Source organism: Neopelma chrysocephalum, unplaced genomic scaffold, assembly GCF_003984885.1.
Source record: "Neopelma chrysocephalum unplaced genomic scaffold, ASM398488v2 Primary Assembly neopelma1_253, whole genome shotgun sequence".
In the NCBI taxonomy this organism is placed as follows: domain Eukaryota; kingdom Metazoa; phylum Chordata; class Aves; order Passeriformes; family Pipridae; genus Neopelma; species Neopelma chrysocephalum.
In genome coordinates, this window is record NW_020897915.1 from 2,825,235 (window position 1) to 2,831,627 (window position 6,393).

A 6,393-nucleotide genomic window follows, 5' to 3' on the forward strand; every position below is an offset into this window, starting at 1 on the left:
CTGAGTCCTGCAGAAGCAGCCACACACAATTCCAGCATTTGTGAGCAGAGATTGATCCCTGAATCATTTAGGACAGAAACCATTGGATTTCACCTTCTTTTAACCCTCAGAATTCCTGCTTAGGCCAAGTGGAACTTCATTCCAGAAATAAAAAGACAATGTAGCTGCATTTAGATAATTTATTCCTGGAGATGAAAGAGGAAAATCGAGTTCAGAAATGGTTAAAGGAAATAAAAATCAAGGAATCAAGGAAAAAGAAGTCACTGATGAAAGGGAAGAGGAGTCTGTCCCTGATTATAAATATGGTGGGAGCTGAGTCCTGCAGAAGCAGCCACACAGAATTCCAGTGTTTGTGAGCAGAGATTGATCCCTGAATCATTTGGAACAGAAACCATTGGATTTCACCTTCTTGTATCCCTCAGAATTCCTTGTTAGGCCAAGGGCAACTTCATTCCAGAGATGTGTGACCCCAAGGCAGTGTGAGAAGTACCAAGAGATGAGCGAGTGACGGTGACACTTCCAGCTCCAGCAGCTCCAGCTTCCAACCTTTTTTCCAACATCTCAGCAGCTCCAAAAGACGGGGAAAAGCCCCTTTCCCTTCCTGAGACTTGCAGGTTGTGTCTCTCAAGCTCCACCAGCTGCTGGTTGGTGTGTTCCCATGTCATGTGTGGTTATATGGATTTGGGGACAGGAATTGGACCCTTCCCAGCAGGATTTAGATGGTTTTCAGTCCAAGCCTGGAATCCTGAAGTCCCAGGAGTCCTGATGATTCAAGGACTTGAAGTCCAAGCTTCTGATGATTCAGACAACAACTGTACAAACCAGTTTTGGAGTTATTTGGGAGGTAAGTAGAGCCCTGCTCTTCCAAAGCCTTCCCAAAACCTCCCCGAGGAGGCTTTTCCCAAAGCTTTTCCCAGCTTGGGCACAAGACCCAGAGGAAAACCTTCCCTTGTGCAAGAGGAAACATTTTCCCAGCACTAGCAGGATTAAAAAAGGCAAGTTTAGGACCAGGTGGACCCAAACTGGGGTGGCTTTGGAGGAGAAAGGGTTCAAGAGGCAAGATTTAACCCTCCACAGCACATGGTTTGTTGGGAATTCATCTGGGTGTTGTTTGAGCAGCTGGATCCCTCTCCCCAGGTTGGATAACAGACCATAATGGATCAGCCAGGGTAGCAGCATTCCCAAAGGTTTTGGTGAGACTCAGAGTCCCTGATTGTTTGCCATAATTAGCATTATTAACCAAGCCACGACCCGATCCATCTTATTCTGGGAGCTCTGTCACCTCCCATTGGTGCCAACCTCAAAACCGGGAAAACTTCTTTGGAAAAGGAGGTGAATTCCAGGTTTTCAGATCCAAAGCATCCTCACACTGCCCTCACCATCTCCTTTTCCTGCCAATTTAGCTGGAGCCTCAGGTTGTGCTCCACAAACCCTCCCAACCCGTTTCTGCTCTTCCTGCCCATTCCAGGTTTTTTCCAGCCTGGCTGAGTTTTGCCCGGGGCTCGGAGAAGATTTTCTTCTCCATCCAGTCCTGTTCTTCTCTAAATAAGAGTTGAGGGTTGTTTTACTGCTCATCTTCCATCCCTGCCCGGGGTTTTACCGCTTCAAGGTCAAGAAAATTTGCTCGCTGCGGAGCCGGTAATGAATTCACTCCGAGGCTGGAGCAGAGGATTTGAATAAAGTTAAAAAAAACCACAGTAGCACTTTATTAAAACTGAATTTTCACTGAGTTTTCCCTTCTTTTTTTTCCCCTATTCAAATGAGTGCAAAAGCCAATTAAATGCAGAGCTCGGTTTCTGAGGCGTTTTCAGATTCCTCCAAAGACGGGGATGAAAAGTATCAAAATACAGAGAAATTCGGGAACTGTCAAACAAGTTGGGAAAGGGATTAAAATATCAGCGGATCTGACTCCATTGTTCCACGTGGCTCCTTGAAATCTGCTGCTCTTAAAACTGTTGCTGCTTAAACCAAGAGCCACAGAGTGAAATTCATCTTTGATTTAAAAAAAACCACAAGTTACAAGAAAAGATTTTTTCCGGAGGAGGAGCTTGGACACGAGAAACAAAAAAGTTTCTGAGTTGACAGAAAATTGTCCATTGAAAAATTGGCTTCTGAATGTCAAAAAGAGCTGGTGGTTGGTTTATTTTGTATGTTTTTTTTGTGTTATTTTTTCAGGAAAAAAATAATTAAAATACTTAAAATCTGAAGAGAAAGAAACTTCGTGGTAATTTTTGAGAGTTTTCGGTTTTAATATTTCAAGGTCTGATTTTGAGAGCAGTAACGAGGTGATGAATAAATTACATTTTTCCACAAGTTTTGCCTGAACTTGAAGCAGTGAAGGTCTTTATAAAGGAGGTGATTTCCTTGAGTTGTTCCTCGAGCTGCCTGAGAAGGTCCAGGTGATGATGGGAATTCTTCCTCCCACGTTCCCCCTTGGATTTGGTTCAGGGCTCCAAGGCAGGTGGGACAGGAGAGAAAATCAGCGTTCACAGCCCCCACAGCTCTTCCTGGCCACAATTCCTGCTCAGTGAGAGCTTCCAAACCTCATCCCTTCCTGGCTTTCTGAAGGAATTCTGTCATCCAGGCTGGAAGAACACAGAAACACCAAGGAAGACAAGGCAGTTCCCTCATGGGGCTGCAGGAAGAGAGGGAAATCCGTGTTTTAGGCACTTCCAAATGCTAATCCAGCCCCAATATGGGAATGCTGCAGGCAGGAGGCATTTTATTGTGGATGTGTTGGAGGAAGAACAGAAAACCAGGGCTAGCTGGAGTGGTTTGGGGAGGATTTCTGGAAAATCAACCGGAATGAGGGGAGGAAGAGGAGAATCCCATTTCCATGGCAGTGACTCTGCCTCCTGAGCTGATTGTGGGGCATTGGAATTGCAAATCTCCAGACCAGGAGCGGCTGCAAATTCCTTTTGGAATCTCATCCAGAGCAGAGGGGTTCACAGAATCCCAAATTCATGGAATGGTTTGGGTTGGAAGGGACTTCAAAATCATCCAGTGCCACCCCTGCCATGGGCAGGGACACCTTCCACTAGCCCAGGTTGCTCCAACCTGGCCTTGGACACTTCCAGGGATGCAGGGGCAGCCACAGCTTCTCTGGGAATTCTATTCCAGGGGGGACCTTAAAGATCATCCATTTCCAACAGGGACACCTTCCACTAGCCCAGGTTGCTCCAAGCCCCATCCAAGCTGCCCTTGGACACTTCCAGGGCTGAGCCATCCCCAAAAATCCTGATTCCCCTTTCCTTTACCTTCTGTACTCAGAGCTGAACAACCCAATTCTCCCCCTGGAAAAAGGTCACTCTGGAGCTTTACAGAATGGGGAAAAAAAAAAAAAAGCCCAAAGGGAATTTTAATAAGCTCCCTCCTGCCTTTCTGAAGCAATTCTTATTCAAACAGGCTCCTGGAAAGAATTTCTACGAGTTCCAGAGGATCAATTACAATGAAGAGCTGATTCTAGGATGGATAAAGACTTTTAATAAATTATAAACTTCCCGCAGAAAGTACTTTAGCCCAAAATGAAGTTGTGATGGGGCCGATAGGACCCTGCCTTATGATCATTTCCCATCTGTGAACGGGAGATTAAATAAAGATTATTGAAATAGCAGAGACAGAGGAAATGGGGAGTTAAAGTTCAAACACACAGCGACAATAAAAATCATGTTAACACCAGAAAATGCGTCATTTTTATGGCACCCTGCCTTCTACACCCCAAATTCCAGGAATTAGGTCTTGATCAGCAAATATTTGGATTTTTATCTTGGATATTAAATCTTCAAGCTGTGTGGTTGAACACACACCCAAAAATCACCCGGTTTGGTTGTGCCCCTTGGCTGGATAAATGGAATTTTCAAGTTGGGTTTCCAGGGGAACTGATATTTCTAAATTTAGAATTTGTTTTCTAAATCTGTTGCCTTGAAGAAAACTCTGGAGTAGAGTCAGGCCTGGTTGGCTGGTGGGAAAAGTGCTCAAAGTGAGCTCCCTGGGTAAATAAATAAATAGAGAATTAAGGATATAAGAAGGTTTTTTACCCATTTAGGAATAATATCCATCAGGGAACTGCCCCACGAGGATTTTAATGCTTAAAAATTCAATGTTTCCAAAGTTGCCTTTTCCAAACTCGGAAGGAAAAGTGGAAATGTCCAAATTCCACAAACAAAGAAATTCAAATTAATTCATGTTAGGGAAAGTATTCATTTAATATTAACTGTTCAGAGAGAGAAAACTACACAGTTTCTGGGGATTTTTTTACCCAAAACATGAGATGAAACAGGAATATAAAATTCGTTGTGCCCAAACTAACTGCAGCCATTAATAAATGCCACAACCAGAAGATAAAGGGAGTCAGTACAAATGAAAAAAAATTAATTTTAATTGTTTTAATCACTTTTTTCCCCCCCTGAGAAATCTCTGAAATTGGCTCTCATGAAATATTTATCGAGGGAATCCCGGATTTCCTGCTGGAAAACTGGGTTTTTCCTTCCTGGGTGACTCCAGCAGCAAAATAATTCAGGTTTTTCTCATCGTCCTGATGAAAAGCATCGACTCGGTGTCGATTTTATCGAGGCTCCCGAATGAATAAACGACTCCTCGAGAGGAGCAGAAGGATAAAAGTGTCACCCATGATCCCTGTTTTCTCTGGAATCTGGATCTGAGCCATCCTGCCCCTTTTCTCCTTCGTTTTCTGGTCGTTTCAGACCCCAACAGGGTGAAAACAAACAAGTTTTATATCAAATTTTGGGCCGTTTCCTTTCCTTGTAACGCCGTAAAATTCCAGGATATTTCCCACTGATGGCGTTGGAGTTCTCGGCTCTTCCAGGAATATTCTCTTCCAGGAATTCCTGCTGGGAAATCAGAGCTCCCCCAAGCCCAGGGAAAGGGGCTGATTTCCTCTACCTGAGGTTTTTCTCCCTGCATTTTTATATTCCCAATAATCTGGGAATGAGAGATGGCAAAAGATTAGTGGAATTTTGGGAATGTCCATCCATCAATCCAAGCTTCCCTGGCTTATCATAACACAATCACGAGGAATAAATTATATTTAATGATCTTATAGAAATAATATTCAGAAATTTCTTATAGAAATATTATAGAAATATTATATTTATTATAGAAATAATATTCCTTTGCTATTTGACCAATTCAGTCCTAGGGAAGCAAAGTGACATTTTTCTTGGAGAAATTAAAGGGTTGGATGTTGCTGAAGAACTGCTGCTTGAGCTGGTAATTCACTTTATAAACACCTTTTCCACCTATTTTCAGCAAAAACCTTCTTAAATATCTGTTATTTACCCCCTCGTGGGTTTAAGTGTTACAGTTGCTGGTCAGTGAAATGTAAAAAAGATGAATATGGAGATTTTATAAAGGAAAAGGAAGGATTGGAATGGTTCCTAAACAATTCTTAGCTTGTTCTTTCTAAATAATTCTTATATTGCTCTTTCTAAATAATTCTTAAATTCTTCTTTCTAAACAATTGTTCTTTCTAAAGCCAAACCCCCTCATATATATTTCATATTTAATATATTTATATATTACATATATAATTTATGTTACATATATCATATACATTTATATTATATGTATCATACACGTTTATAATATTTATATTATATTATATATTATATTATATATTATATTATATTATATATTATATCATATATTATATATGATATATGATACATTATATATGATATATAATATATTATATATCATATTATATATCATATATTATATATCATATATTATATATTGTATATTATATATTATATATTATATATTACATATTATATATTATATATTATATGTTATGTATTCTATATTCTATATTTTATATTCTATATTCTATATTTTATATTCTATATTCTATATTCTATTATAACCACCCTATATTTAATATATTTAATAATAGAGTTCCCTGGTGAAGTGAGTCATGTTCCTGAAACTCCACCCTGAGCTGCTTTTACTGCTCCTGGTTTCTTTGGAATTTATTTTTTTGATTAATTTTGGCAATTTAGAGAAATATTTACTTAATTAAAAATCATAAATCCTCTATTATTGGCTAGTGATGCTCCCAATAAACACACATTGCCTTAAATCTATTTGGAGAACCATCAAACCACTAAAATTACCATCTGATTTTGCCTCAGAAGAAATGGAAAAAAAATAGTTTTTATTCTTTTATTAATGTGGTGTTTCGCTGTAGGAAAAAGTACCTTAAAAAGGGCCAAATAAACTGAATTTTTGGGTGTGCTGCTGAATAAACCCTGAAAAGGAATAAACCCTCTGCTGCCCTGAATACTGTCATCATATTAATCAGATTTTGAGGAAGAAGCAGCGTGTTTAAGACAATGCCTGAAAGCAATAATTAAGATTCCAGTTTTAGGAGGA